Below are 14,712 nucleotides of genomic sequence, written 5' to 3'. Positions count from 1 at the left end.
GCATGCGACTGCCGTGCTTTGCGGCATAGCACCGTGCGCAAAAACGGTGCGCATGCAAGAGGTGTCAGAGCAAGCGAACTTGTGCCACGAGCAACAGGTCACTAAAAGCCTATAGATGACGGTGTTGGAGGAAAAGAAAAATATCGAGAAAGCACTGCGGTGTGCCGTGCGTAGGGACGGGCGCGCGTGCCACATGCCGCCGAAATATGGGTGTCGGAGAAAACAGAGTGCCGCGCGTAACGAGGGGCGCGCGTGTTACAGAGAGATATGCCCAAACGCATGAAAGTGTACGCAGGTGTCCTAAGGCAGTTTTTTTTTTTTTTCCTCATTTTGATGTCGCCCCGGCTGACGCGGTTTTCGTTTTTCCGTGCCGCCCCGGCTGACGCAGTTTTTGCGCCGCCCCGGCTGACGCGGTTTTTGCGCCGCCCCGGCTGACGCGGTTTTCGCGCCGCCCCGGCTGACGCGGTTTTCGCGCCGCCCCGGCTGACGCGGTTCGGACTTTGCACTTTTTGGCTCACCCCGGCTGGCGGCCCACTCACTCGATCGCCAGGTCTGTTTGCCCCGGTGGTTCCACCGCCAGGCTTAAGCGCGAACTTTTTTTGTTTGTTTTCTTTTGATTAAGCGCAAGCTTTTTTCTTTGTTTTCTTTTGATTAAGCGCGGGCTTTTTTCTTTGTTTTTTTTTTATTTCGCCCCGGCAGACGCGGTTTTTGCGCCGCCCCGGCTGACGCGGTTTTTGCCGCCCCGGCTGACGCAGTTCGGACTTAGCACTTTTCGGCTGTGCCTGGCTGGCGGCCCACTCACTCGATCGCCATGTCTGTTTGCCACAGTTTTCCCGGTGGTGCCGCACCCGGGCTCGCCCCGGCTGACGCAGTTTTCGCGCCGCCCCGGCTGACGCGGTTTCGTGCCGCCCCGGCAGACGCGGTTTTCGCGCCGCCCCGGCTGACGCGGTTTCGTGCCGCCCCGGCAGACGCAGTTCGGACTTAGCACTTTTCGGCTGTGCCTGGCTGGCGGCCCACTCACTCGATCGCCATGTCTGTTTGCCACAGTTTTCCCGGTGGTGCCGCACCCGGGCTCGCCCCGGCTGACGCAGTTTTCGCGCCGCCCCGGCTGACGCGGTTTCGTGCCGCCCCGGCAGACGCGGTTTTCGCGCCGCCCCGGCTGACGCGGTTTCGTGCCGCCCCGGCAGACGCAGTTCGGACTTAGCACTTTTCGGCTGTGCCTGGCTGGCGGCCCACTCACTCGATCGCCATGTCTGTTTGCCACAGTTTTCCCGGTGGTGCCGCACCCGGGCTCGCCCCGGCTGACGCAGTTTTCGCGCCGCCCCGGCTGACGCGGTTTCGTGCCGCCCCGGCAGACGCGGTTTTCGCGCCGCCCCGGCTGACGCGGTTTCGTGCCGCCCCGGCAGACGCAGTTCGGACTTAGCACTTTTCGGCTGTGCGTGGCTGGCGGCCCACTCACTCGATCGCCATGTCTGTTTGCCACAGTTTTCCCGGTGGTGCCGCACCCGGGCTCGCCCCGGCAGACGCGTTTTTTTTTTTTCTTTCGCCCCGGCTGACGCAGTTTTCGCGCCGCCCCGGCTGACGCGGTTTCGTGCCGCCCCGGCAGACGCGGTTTTTTGCGCCGCCCCGGCTGACGCGGTTTTTGCCGCCCCGGCTGACGCAGTTCGGACTTAGCACTTTTCGGCTGTGCCTGGCTGGCGGCCCACTCACTCGATCGCCATGTCTGTTTGCCACAGTTTTCCCGGTGGTGCCGCACCCGGGCTCGCCCCGGCAGACGCGTTTTTTTTTTTTCTTTCGCCCCGGCTGACGCAGTTTTCGCGCCGCCCCGGCTGACGCGGTTTCGTGCCGCCCCGGCAGACGCGGTTTTTTGCGCCGCCCCGGCTGACGCGGTTTTTGCCGCCCCGGCTGACGCAGTTCGGACTTAGCACTTTTCGGCTGTGCCTGGCTGGCGGCCCACTCACTCGATCGCCATGTCTGTTTGCCACAGTTTTCCCGGTGGTGCCGCACCCGGGCTCGCCCCGGCTGACGCAGTTTTCGCGCCGCCCCGGCTGACGCGGTTTCGTGCCGCCCCGGCAGACGCGGTTTTCGCGCCGCCCCGGCTGACGCGGTTTCGTGCCGCCCCGGCAGACGCAGTTCGGACTTAGCACTTTTCGGCTGTGCCTGGCTGGCGGCCCACTCACTCGATCGCCATGTCTGTTTGCCACAGTTTTCCCGGTGGTGCCGCACCCGGGCTCGCCCCGGCTGACGCAGTTTTCGCGCCGCCCCGGCTGACGCGGTTTCGTGCCGCCCCGGCAGACGCGGTTTTCGCGCCGCCCCGGCTGACGCGGTTTCGTGCCGCCCCGGCAGACGCAGTTCGGACTTAGCACTTTTCGGCTGTGCCTGGCTGGCGGCCCACTCACTCGATCGCCATGTCTGTTTGCCACAGTTTTCCCGGTGGTGCCGCACCCGGGCTCGCCCCGGCAGACGCGTTTTTTTTTTTCTTTCGCCCCGGCTGACGCAGTTTTCGCGCCGCCCCGGCTGACGCGGTTTCGTGCCGCCCCGGCAGACGCGGTTTTTTTGCGCCGCCCCGGCTGACGCGGTTTTTGCCGCCCCGGCTGACGCAGTTCGGACTTGGCACTTTTTGGCTGAGCCTGGCTGGTGGCCCACTCACTCGATCGCCATGTCTGTTAGCCACAGTTTTCCCGGTGGTGCCGCACCCGGGCTCGCCCCGGCTGACGCAGTTTTCGCGCCGCCCCGGCAGACGCGGTTTTCGCGCCGCCCCGGCTGACGCGGTTTTTGCCGCCCCGGCTGACGCAGTTCGGACTTGGCACTTTTTGGGCTGAGCCTGGCTGGCGGCCCACTCACTCGATCGCCATGTCTGTTTGCCACAGTCTTCCCGGTGGTGCCGCACCCGGGCTCGCCCCGGCAGACGCGTTTTTTTTTTCTTTCGCCCCGGCAGACGTGGTTCCCCCCCCCCCCTTTTCGCTCGCCCCGGCTGACGAGGTTTTCGCGCCGCCCCGGCTGACGCAGTTTTCGCGCCGCCCCGGCTGACGCGGTTTCGTGCCGCCCCGGCTGACGCGGTTTTCGCGCCGCCCCGGCTGACGCGGTTTTTGCGTCGCCCCGGCTGACACGGTTCGGACTTTGCACTTTTCGGCTGTGCCTGGCTGGCGGCCCACTCACTCGATCGCCATGTCTGTTTGCCACAGTTTTCCCGGTGGTGCCGCACCCGGGCTCGCCCCGGCTGACGCAGTTTTCGCGCCGCCCCGGCTGACGCGGTTTCGTGCCGCCCCGGCAGACGCGGTTTTCGCGCCGCCCCGGCTGACGCGGTTTCGTGCCGCCCCGGCAGACGCAGTTCGGACTTAGCACTTTTCGGCTGTGCCTGGCTGGCGGCCCACTCACTCGATCGCCATGTCTGTTTGCCACAGTTTTCCCGGTGGTGCCGCACCCGGGCTCGCCCCGGCTGACGCAGTTTTCGCGCCGCCCCGGCTGACGCGGTTTCGTGCCGCCCCGGCAGACGCGGTTTTCGCGCCGCCCCGGCTGACGCGGTTTCGTGCCGCCCCGGCAGACGCAGTTCGGACTTAGCACTTTTCGGCTGTGCCTGGCTGGCGGCCCACTCACTCGATCGCCATGTCTGTTTGCCACAGTTTTCCCGGTGGTGCCGCACCCGGGCTCGCCCCGGCAGACGCGTTTTTTTTTTTTCTTTCGCCCCGGCTGACGCAGTTTTCGCGCCGCCCCGGCTGACGCGGTTTCGTGCCGCCCCGGCAGACGCGGTTTTTTGCGCCGCCCCGGCTGACGCGGTTTTTGCCGCCCCGGCTGACGCAGTTCGGACTTAGCACTTTTCGGCTGTGCCTGGCTGGCGGCCCACTCACTCGATCGCCATGTCTGTTTGCCACAGTTTTCCCGGTGGTGCCGCACCCGGGCTCGCCCCGGCTGACGCAGTTTTCGCGCCGCCCCGGCTGACGCGGTTTCGTGCCGCCCCGGCAGACGCGGTTTTCGCGCCGCCCCGGCTGACGCGGTTTCGTGCCGCCCCGGCAGACGCAGTTCGGACTTAGCACTTTTCGGCTGTGCCTGGCTGGCGGCCCACTCACTCGATCGCCATGTCTGTTTGCCACAGTTTTCCCGGTGGTGCCGCACCCGGGCTCGCCCCGGCTGACGCAGTTTTCGCGCCGCCCCGGCTGACGCGGTTTCGTGCCGCCCCGGCAGACGCGGTTTTCGCGCCGCCCCGGCTGACGCGGTTTCGTGCCGCCCCGGCAGACGCAGTTCGGACTTAGCACTTTTCGGCTGTGCCTGGCTGGCGGCCCACTCACTCGATCGCCATGTCTGTTTGCCACAGTTTTCCCGGTGGTGCCGCACCCGGGCTCGCCCCGGCAGACGCGTTTTTTTTTTTCTTTCGCCCCGGCTGACGCAGTTTTCGCGCCGCCCCGGCTGACGCGGTTTCGTGCCGCCCCGGCAGACGCGGTTTTTTTGCGCCGCCCCGGCTGACGCGGTTTTTGCCGCCCCGGCTGACGCAGTTCGGACTTGGCACTTTTTGGCTGAGCCTGGCTGGTGGCCCACTCACTCGATCGCCATGTCTGTTAGCCACAGTTTTCCCGGTGGTGCCGCACCCGGGCTCGCCCCGGCTGACGCAGTTTTCGCGCCGCCCCGGCAGACGCGGTTTTCGCGCCGCCCCGGCTGACGCGGTTTTTGCCGCCCCGGCTGACGCAGTTCGGACTTGGCACTTTTTGGGCTGAGCCTGGCTGGCGGCCCACTCACTCGATCGCCATGTCTGTTTGCCACAGTCTTCCCGGTGGTGCCGCACCCGGGCTCGCCCCGGCAGACGCGTTTTTTTTTTCTTTCGCCCCGGCAGACGTGGTTCCCCCCCCCCCCCTTTTCGCTCGCCCCGGCTGACGAGGTTTTCGCGCCGCCCCGGCTGACGCAGTTTTCGCGCCGCCCCGGCTGACGCGGTTTCGTGCCGCCCCGGCTGACGCGGTTTTCGCGCCGCCCCGGCTGACGCGGTTTTTGCGTCGCCCCGGCTGACACGGTTCGGACTTTGCACTTTTCGGCTGTGCCTGGCTGGCGGCCCACTCACTCGATCGCCATGTCTGTTTGCCACAGTTTTCCCGGTGGTGCCGCACCCGGGCTTGCCCCGGCAGACGCGTTTTTTTTTTCTTTTCGCCCCGGCTGACGCAGTTTTCGCCCCGCCCCGGCTGACGCGGTTTCGTGCCGCCCCGGCAGACGCGGTTTTTTGCGCCGCCCCGGCTGACGCGGTTTTTGCCGCCCCGGCTGACGCAGTTCGGACTTTGCACTTTTTGGCTGAGCCTGGCTGGCGGCCCACTCACTCGATCGCCATGTCTGTTTGCCACAGTTTTCCCGGTGGTGCCGCACCCGGGCTCGCCCCGGCAGACGCGTTTTTTTTTTCCTTCGCCCCGGCAGACGTGGTTCCCCCCCCCCCTCCGTCTTTCTTTTTGTTTTTTTTTTTCGCCGCGGCTGAAGTGGATTTTTCGGTGCCTCGACGCCCCGGTAGTCGCGGTTTTTCCGTTTCCGCACGGCCCCGGCTGACGCTGCTCGGTCACAGTCGCCTTTTGTGAGGATTGCAGACTTCTTGAGCGCGGGTGTTTTTTTTTTGTTGTTGTTGTTGTTTTATTACGCATTCGCTCCAGCAGACGCTGTTTAGACTTTTTGTTTCCTCTTTTATCCTGCGACGAGGTGACGAGGTTTATTCGGTGCCCCGCCGCCCCGGCTGAAGTGATTTTTCCTGTCCCGTGCCGCCCCGGCTGACGCGGTTGGGACTTCGCGTTTGTTCGGCCGCCACGGGTTTTGGCGCACTCGCTCGGTTGCTTGTTGTTGCCACTTGTTGCGAACCCAGGTTTCTTGAGCGAGCGCGGGCGTTTTTTCTTCCTTTCTTTCTTTGTTCTATGTGTTAGCGAATCGGCCTTTAATATCACACGAGGACTCACAACCAACAATTTTCAGTTTGAAGTGTAAAAAATCTGCAGGTGTTGACGTAACTGACTTGCCCCGTACCCTTGAGTACATCCATGAAGTTCTCGTAGTACTACTAAATCGCATTATTCCAAGTGGAGAAATTCCCATAAACTTGCAAACCTCTACACGAAAATCGGTGCGCGTGATAAAGTTGAAAATTATCGTCCGATATCAAATGTGCCTTCTATAACACAAATTCTAGGAAAAAAAAAAAAAAACACTTGTTCGCCGTTTTCTGCGCCGTGACTGGCAGCACTCCGGCGAAGCGAAACGGGGTCGATTCGAGCACGATATCGGCGTCTTTCGACGTGCTCGCCGGCGACCGTCGCACGAGTACGTCGCACGAGCGCGTCTGCCGGGGCGCCGTTTGCGAAGCCGACGCAAAAGTGGGAACCGCCGCTCGGATGATCGCCGCTTTCGGCAGAGTGAGTGTTGGCACTCCGGGGAAGCGAAACAGCGTGAATGCGCCCACGAAATCGGCGTATTTTGAAGTGCCCGCCGGCGACCGTCGCACGAGTACGGTAAACCGCGTCAGCCGGGGCGTAGTTCGGGACGCCGACGAAAAAGTGGGAAGCGCAACTCGGATCTTCGCCGTTTTTGCAGGAGTGAGTGGCGGCCCTCCTGCGAGACCAAGAAGCATCGATTCGTGCACGAATTCGGCGCCTTTCGACGTGATCGCCGGCGACCGTCGCTCGAGTAGGGCAAACCGCGTCTGCCGGGGCGGGCTTCGGGACGCCGATGCGAAAGTGGGAAACGCTGCTCGGATGTTCGCCGTTTTTGGCCGAGTGAGTGCTGGCACTCGGGCGAAGCCAAACGGGGCCGATTACGGCACGATATCGGCGTCTTTCGACGTGCCCGGCGGCGACCGTCGCACGAGTACGGTAAACCGCGTCAGCCCGGGCGGAGTTCGGGACGCCGATGCGAAAGTGGAGAACGCCGCTCGGATCTTCGCCGTTTTTGGAGGAGTGAGTGGCGGCACTCCGGAGAAGCCAAGGAGCGCCAATTAGCGCACGATATCGGCGTCTTTCGACGCGCTCGCCGGCGACCGTCGAACGAGTAGGGCAAACCGCGTCTGCCGGGGCGGGGTTTACGACGCCGACGCAAAAGTGGGAACCGCCGCTCGGATGTTGGCCGTTTTTGGCAGAGTGAGTGCTGGCACACCGGCGACGCGAAAGAGCGCGAAAGCGCCCACGAAAGTGGCGTATTTGGACGTGCTTGACGGCGACCGCTGCAGGAGTACGAAAAACCACGTCAGCCGGGGCGAGCGACCCACGGCGGTCTGGGTGCTTATCGCTGCTATTATAGGGGCACCCCGGCAGACGCAGAAAAAAAAAATTTTTTTTCGACCTTCTTTTTTGCTGGTCGAGCTCGGGTAACCCAGGTCGCAATGGGAGCCGCGCACGAAAGCGGCGTCGCGAGACGCGTTCGCGGTCGCTAGTCGCACGAGCTCGGCAACCGCGTCAGCCGGCGCGGAGTTCGGGATGCCGACGGCTAAGTGGGTACCGCTGCTCGGATGTTCGCCGTTTTTGGCCGAGTGAGTGCTGGCACTCCGGCGAAGCGAAACGGGGCCGATTCGGGCACGATATCGGCGTATTTCGACGTGCTCGCCGGCGACCGTCGCACGAGTACGGCAAAGCGCGTCTGCCGGGGCGAGGTTTGCGATGCCGACGAAAAAGTGGGAAGCGCCGCTCGGATCTTCGCCGTTTTTGCAGGAGTGAGTGGCGGCCCTCCTGCGAGACCAAGAAGCATCGACTCGCGCACGATATCGGTGTCTTTCGACGTGCCCGCCGGCCACCGCCGCACGAGTACGGCAAACCGCGTATGCCGGGGCGGGGTTGGCGACGCCGACGCAAAAGTGGGAACCGCCACTAGGATGTTCGCCGTTTTTGGCAGAGTGAGTGCTGGCACACCGGCGACGCGAAAGAGCGCGAAAGCGCCCACGAAAGTGGCGTATTTGGACGTGCTTGACGGCGACCGCTGCAGGAGTACGAAAAACCACGTCAGCCGGGGCGAGCGACCCACGGCGGTCTGGGTGCTTATCGCTGCTATTATAGGGGCACCCCGGCAGACGCAGAAAAAAAAAATTTTTTTTCGACCTTCTTTTTTGCTGGTCGAGCTCGGGTAACCCAGGTCGCAATGGGAGCCGCGCACGAAAGCGGCGTCGCGAGACGCGTTCGCGGTCGCTAGTCGCACGAGCTCGGCAACCGCGTCAGCCGGCGCGGAGTTCGGGATGCCGACGGCTAAGTGGGTACCGCTGCTCGGATGTTCGCCGTTTTTGGCCGAGTGAGTGCTGGCACTCCGGCGAAGCGAAACGGGGCCGATTCGGGCACGATATCGGCGTATTTCGACGTGCTCGCCGGCGACCGTCGCACGAGTACGGCAAAGCGCGTCTGCCGGGGCGAGGTTTGCGATGCCGACGAAAAAGTGGGAAGCGCCGCTCGGATCTTCGCCGTTTTTGCAGGAGTGAGTGGCGGCCCTCCTGCGAGACCAAGAAGCATCGACTCGCGCACGATATCGGTGTCTTTCGACGTGCCCGCCGGCCACCGCCGCACGAGTACGGCAAACCGCGTATGCCGGGGCGGGGTTGGCGACGCCGACGCAAAAGTGGGAACCGCCACTAGGATGTTCGCCGTTTTTGGCAGAGTGAGTGCTGGCACTCCGGCGAAGCGAAAGAGCGCGAATGCGCCCACGAAAGTGGCGTGTTTGGACGTGCTTGACGACGACCACCGCAGGAAAACGAAAAACCACGTCAGCCGGGGCGAGCGACCCATGGCGGTCTGGGTGCTTATCGCTGCTATTATAGGGGCACCCCGGCAGACGCAAAAAAAAAAAAAAATTTTTTTTCGACATTCTTTCTTGCTCGTCGACCTCGGGTGACCCAGGTCGCAGTGGGAGCCGCGCACGAAAGCGGCGTCGCGAGACGGCTTCGCGGTCGCTAGTCGCACGAGCTCGGCAACCGCGTCTGCCGGGGCGGAGTTCGGGACGCCGACGGCTAAGTGGGAACCGTCGCTCGGATGTTCGTCGTCTTTCGCCGAGCCAGTGCTGGCACTCCGGCGAAGCCGAACGGAGCCGATTCGGGCACGATATCGGCGTCTTTCCACGTGCTCGCCGGCGACCGTCGCACGAGTACGGTAAACCGCGTCAGCCGGGGCGGAGTTCGGGACGCCGATGCGAAAGTGGGAAGCGCCGCTCGGATCTTCGCCGTTTTTGGAGGAGTCAGTGGCGGCACTCCGGTGAAGCCAAGGTGCGCCAATTCGCGCACGATATCGGCGTCTTTCGACGTGCCCGCCGGCCACCGTCGCACGAGTACGGCAAACCTCGTCTGCCGGGGCGGGGTTTGCGACGCCGACGCAAAAGTGGGAACCGCCGCTCGGATGTTCGCCGTTTTTGGCAGAGTGAGTGCTGGCACTCCGGCGAAGCGAAAGAGCGTGAATGCGCCCACGAAAGTAGCGTATTTGGACGTGCTTGACGGCGACCGCCGCAGGAGTACGAAAAACCACGTCAGCCGGGGCGAGCGACCCACGGCGGTCTGGGTGCTTATCGCTGCTATTATAGGGGCACCCCGGCAGACGCAGAAAGAAAAAAAAAAAAATGGGGACATGGCGTGCGTCACCGTGCGGCTTCGCAGCGTTGCCGAAGTCGCCGAGCCCTTCGACTGAGCCGAACGGCGGACAGGGAACGTTGGTCGGCCGTTCTAACCTGTCGGTGCCACGCCGAGACGTCGTTAAGGAAAACCGCGTCGTGGGCCTCTACGACGCCGTCGAGTCGTTGTACGTTTGGTGTCCAGCGTGTCGGCGGCGAGTAGCGGACACGTCGTTCACGACTTCGGTCTTTCGCAGTCGACGCGAACTTGCGGAGAGTCGTGGTGCCTCACGTTTTCGGCAGAAACCGCGGCGGAATTTTCCCGTGCGTGCGCGCACGACCTCGGTGCTGTGCCGTCAGCGTAGTGTTGCACAAACTCGTGGCCTACCCAAGGTGCGGTACGTTTGCGGCCGTATCCTCGGTGGGAATTTCGTGAGTAGGGTCGCAAATTCTACGACCTCGGCGGGTTTGAGAGCGACGTAGACTTGTGGCACGCTCAACGTGCCACACGTTTCGGGGCACACCCGCGGTGAAATTTTCTCGAGTACGCTCGTATTAGTGCCCAAGGAGGTCTGGGTACTTATCGCTGCTATTATGTGGGGGTTCTCGTGAGCGGCGTACGCGAAAGCGACCGGGTGTCTGATATGCGGCGGGCTTCGGCCTCGTCAAGCGTGTCCTCGGGTCTGCTCCAGGGGAATCCACGGCAGTCGTCTGCAGCCTCATCCGCTTGATGCGTTAGGGGCTGGTTGTCGGACGGTGCCGTTTTACCACGATATCGAGGTGTGTTCCGTGTCGTCCTCGGGCGATTCAGATGCGAAAGCGCCGAAGACGCGGGCGTGACCCGTCGTCTGGCGGCTTTGCAGTCTCGGCTCCTTTGCTAGTTCCGGCCGGTCCACCGACAGTGCAGCGGGCTTGGGCAACCCGCACGGCGCGACCGAGTCGATGCAACGAAAAAGAGCGAGCATGAACGTGCTTCTTGCCGCACGGCTCCCACTCGTCTTTCGGGAAGGTTGTGCCGTAGCGAGCTCGAACGCCGTCATCTCGGAGTGCAAAATAAGCGTGTTGGGGCGCCTGAAGGTGGCCTCCGCCGCACACAGACTGCGTCCGGCCCGCCGAAGGCGAGGACGGACGCGCAGTCGAACGATTACCTGGTTGATCCTGCCAGTAATCATATGCTTGTCTCAAAGATTAAGCCATGCATGTCTAAGTACATGCCGAAATAAGGCGAAACCGCGAATGGCTCATTAAATCAGTTATGGTTCCTTAGATCGTTTCTTCCTACTTGGATAACTGTGGCAATTCTAGAGCTAATACATGCAGTGAGCCTGGAGCCCTTTGGGTAACGGGTGCTTTTATTAGACCAAGATCGATCGGGTTTCGGCCCGTATTGTGTGGTGACTCTGGATAACTTTGTGCTGATCGCATGGCCACGAGCCGGCGACGTTTCTTTCAAGTGTCTGCCTTATCAACTTTCGATGGTAGGTTACTTGCTTACCATGGTTGTTACGGGTAACGGAGAATCAGGGTTCGATTCCGGAGAGGGAGCCTGAGAAACGGCTACCACATCCAAGGAAGGCAGCAGGCGCGCAAATTACCCACTCCCGGCACGGGGAGGTAGTGACGAAAAATAACAATACGGGACTCTTTTGAGGCCCCGTAATTGAAATGAGTACACTCTAAATCCTTTAACGAGGATCAATTGGAGGGCAAGTCTGGTGCCAGCAGCCGCGGTAATTCCAGCTCCAATAGCGTATACTAAAGCTGCTGCGGTTAAAAAGCTCGTAGTTGGATCTCAGTTCCAGACGAGTAGTGCATCTACCCGATGCGACGGCTCGGACTGAACATCATGCCGGTTCTTTCTTGGTGCACTTCATTGTGTGCCTCGAGATGGCCGGTGCTTTTACTTTGAAAAAATTAGAGTGCTCAACGCAGGCGAGTCGCCTGAATAAACTTGCATGGAATAATAGAACAAGACCTCGTTTCTGTTCTGTTGGTTTTTGGAATACGAGGTAATGATTAAGAGGGACGGACGGGGGCATTCGTATTGCGGCGCTAGAGGTGAAATTCTTGGACCGTCGCAAGACGAACTACTGCGAAAGCATTTGCCAAGAATGTTTTCATTGATCAAGAACGAAAGTCAGAGGTTCGAAGGCGATCAGATACCGCCCTAGTTCTGACCATAAACGATGCCAACCAGCGATCCGCCTGAGTTACTCAAATGACTCGGCGGGCAGCTTCCGGGAAACCAAAGTATTTGGGTTCCGGGGGAAGTATGGTTGCAAAGCTGAAACTTAAAGGAATTGACGGAAGGGCACCACCAGGAGTGGAGCCTGCGGCTTAATTTGACTCAACACGGGAAAACTTACCCGGCCCGGACACTGGGAGGATTGACAGATTGAGAGCTCTTTCTTGATTCGGTGGATGGTGGTGCATGGCCGTTCTTAGTTGGTGGAGCGATTTGTCTGGTTAATTCCGATAACGAACGAGACTCTAGCCTATTAAATAGGTGCGGGGTTCCCAGCACCTTACAACCTTCTTAGAGGGACAAGCGGCTCCTAGCCGCACGAAACAGAGCAATAACAGGTCTGTGATGCCCTTAGATGTCCGGGGCCGCACGCGCGCTACACTGAAGGAAGCAGCGTGTCTTTATCCCTGTCTGAAAAGACTGGGTAACCCGTGGAACTTCTTTCGTGATTGGGATAGGGGCTTGCAATTGTTCCCCTTGAACGAGGAATTCCCAGTAAGCGCGAGTCATAAGCTCGCGTTGATTACGTCCCTGCCCTTTGTACACACCGCCCGTCGCTACTACCGATTGAATGATTTAGTGAGGTCTTCGGACCGATGTCCGGCGCGGCCTTTCGGTTGCGCCGGTCTGTTGGAAAGATGACCAAACTTGATCATTTAGAGGAAGTAAAAGTCGTAACAAGGTTTCCGTAGGTGAACCTGCGGAAGGATCATTAACGGATTGTGAAGGGTGAGCGCCTCAGCTGCGTCTGCGCCCGACACTTTCTGCCGCTGACCCCGTTTGGACGCGGGGTCGGCTTTTCCCCACGGGGCTGCCTGAATGTGGAGCGGCACCCCGTGACAAATTGTTGCGCCCAGCGGACGCCAACACCGCGACCTTGGACGGTCGGCCAGGTGGCGGACGCGGGTACAAACGGCGCAACGCACTCATAGGTCGGCTTTCGACCCGCCACTGCACCGTGGCTCGAAGCGCTCGAAATGCGCGACCCGACCGCTGCGGGACCGCCTAGTACTGTAAACAGGAGCGGCGGAGCGCGAACGGCGAGTCGTGGTTACGTCGGTAGAAGGCGAGGCTGCGCGTTCCCGAAACGCCAGCCGAGTGCCCTCCCGACCGTTCGAGCGTGCAAGAACGAGACCCGACAATCGCGCGGCGACTGCCAAGTACGAGAGGAACGGCACAAGCGTCGGCGGTCGGTCAAGGAACTGGCGATGTGACGGGTCCGCTGTGCACCAGTGCATACCGTCCCGCCGTCCGCGGCAAGCGCCTCCGCGTCCTCGGGTGACGGAGGCTGCCGGTCGGTTCTTGCAGGCGAGGGATCTCGCTGGCACCGGTTCGCGTTGACGCGCGGCCGGTCATGGCACGGCGATGCGACGGCCGAGGTGCGCAGTACTCGATGGAGGAACCGCACGCTCCGATGACCGTCCCGCCCTCCGCGGCGTATGCGTACCGACCGTAATGGTTGCAGCAGCGCCGGCCGGCTTTTGAATTCGCCACACGAAACACGGTGCGAGATCGCGGTTAGGGGAGCGTCGACGTTGCCAGGCGTTTTGCTTGCTGCCGAGGGAAAGGCGGCACGGCCACGTCGCGCTCGTCGCGATTAGCGGGTCTGCGCGCTTTGGGAAGGTGCCGCAACGACTTGCCGAAAGAGGAAGCACGGAAGAACGAGGGACTTGGACGTCCCGACAATTGAACGCACTTGCGGCCAGGCCCTTGCTGGCTTCGTTCTTCCGCCTCGAGTAGGCTCGTACGCGGCTCCGGCGCCGAAAGTGGTCCTTGGCACCGACTTCGGTGGACGTGGGAAGTGCCGCGCAAGTACGGCGCGCCTGGCTCCACCTGTTGGCTAAAGTAGGCAGCCGGATCGGCATTTTGGTGTGCGGTGGCAAACCGTGGATGCGAAAAAAGCTTGTGCGATTTCGTGGAACAAAAAGCGGGGGTCCCCCTTTTTATGCGGAGGAGACCGACCCGCCTGCCGTGGTGAACCGCGACGCCACGGTAAAAACGGGAGAGGCTTGTCGATGGGACCGTGCATCCCGCGCTCCACGGAGGCCGGGAGGCGGCCGCCCGAGGAAATGTGTAGCCGTCGAGGCCCGCATCTGCGTGCACTCTTATCCAAATGGGTGTACCGCAGGCATTTTCTGGTTAGGCGGGCCAATGAGAGCGAGCACACAACGATACCTACGGGTCCGGCTTGGAGAACCGGCTTCGACGCCTCCCGAGTATTTATAGAGGGGTGGACCACGAAAGCACTCGCAAGTAGCGAAAGCGAAACGCCGTCCGAAACACACCGTTTGCTCGATTTGCGGCAGCCGAAAAAGGCGCGGCAGAGTTTTGGAGTCCAAGCGTGCGCTGAAAAGCGCCCTTCTTGGCCACTGTTTGGCCGAGTGCCAGAAACGTTTGGTTTTGACTGTACGGAATTGAACAAACACTTTTTCACGACTCTAAGCGGTGGATCACTCGGTTCTCGGGTCGATGAAGAACGCAGCCAGCTGCGAGACTTGGTGTGAATTGCAGGACACACTGAGCACTGATTCTTTGAACGCACATTGCGGCCTTGGGTCTTCCCTTGGCTTCGTCTGTCTGAGGGTCGGATCACATATCAAGAGAGCCTTCGGCGCACAAGGGAACGTGAGCCGTCGACTCGTTTTGACCGCGTCGGCAACACGGACAGCACGCTGAACACCTCACAGCGAGCGCCAACAGCGGCCACTCAAGGGCGAGACGGTGGCGACCGTCGTGCCAGAGCCCAACCGAAACGGGGGCGACCGACTGCATTGAGGATGTGGCACCTCGTTGAGACCGCCGCAGGACTTCGAGTCGGAAGGAAGCCTGCAGGGAAAGTGCGGTCGAGGTTGCGTACTCCTCTCTGCGACCGGGCGCGCAAGAGCTGCGAGAGCCACGGACGCGCAACTTTAACGCACGGTAAACACGAGGAGCGAAAGCCG

At 61.7% G+C, this 14,712-nt stretch overlaps 2 non-coding genes across 2 annotated transcripts; both read left to right on the top strand.

Annotated features, from left to right (window-relative positions):
- The first annotated feature begins 10,670 nt into the window (after positions 1-10,670).
- LOC142790580 (small subunit ribosomal RNA) lies at positions 10,671-12,485 on the top strand. The gene has a single exon (XR_012889625.1). It is a non-coding gene; the product is annotated as a small subunit ribosomal RNA (ribosomal RNA).
- Positions 12,486-14,204: 1,719 nt separating this feature from the next.
- LOC142790503 (5.8S ribosomal RNA) lies at positions 14,205-14,357 on the top strand. Its single transcript, XR_012889561.1, has one exon. It is a non-coding gene; the product is annotated as a 5.8S ribosomal RNA (ribosomal RNA).
- Positions 14,358-14,712: the final 355 nt, after the last annotated feature.

The sequence above is a fragment of the Rhipicephalus microplus genome, unplaced genomic scaffold (assembly GCF_043290135.1).
Source record: "Rhipicephalus microplus isolate Deutch F79 unplaced genomic scaffold, USDA_Rmic scaffold_115, whole genome shotgun sequence".
NCBI classification, from domain to species: domain Eukaryota; kingdom Metazoa; phylum Arthropoda; class Arachnida; order Ixodida; family Ixodidae; genus Rhipicephalus; species Rhipicephalus microplus.
This window is presented reverse-complemented; position numbering and strand designations above follow the sequence as displayed.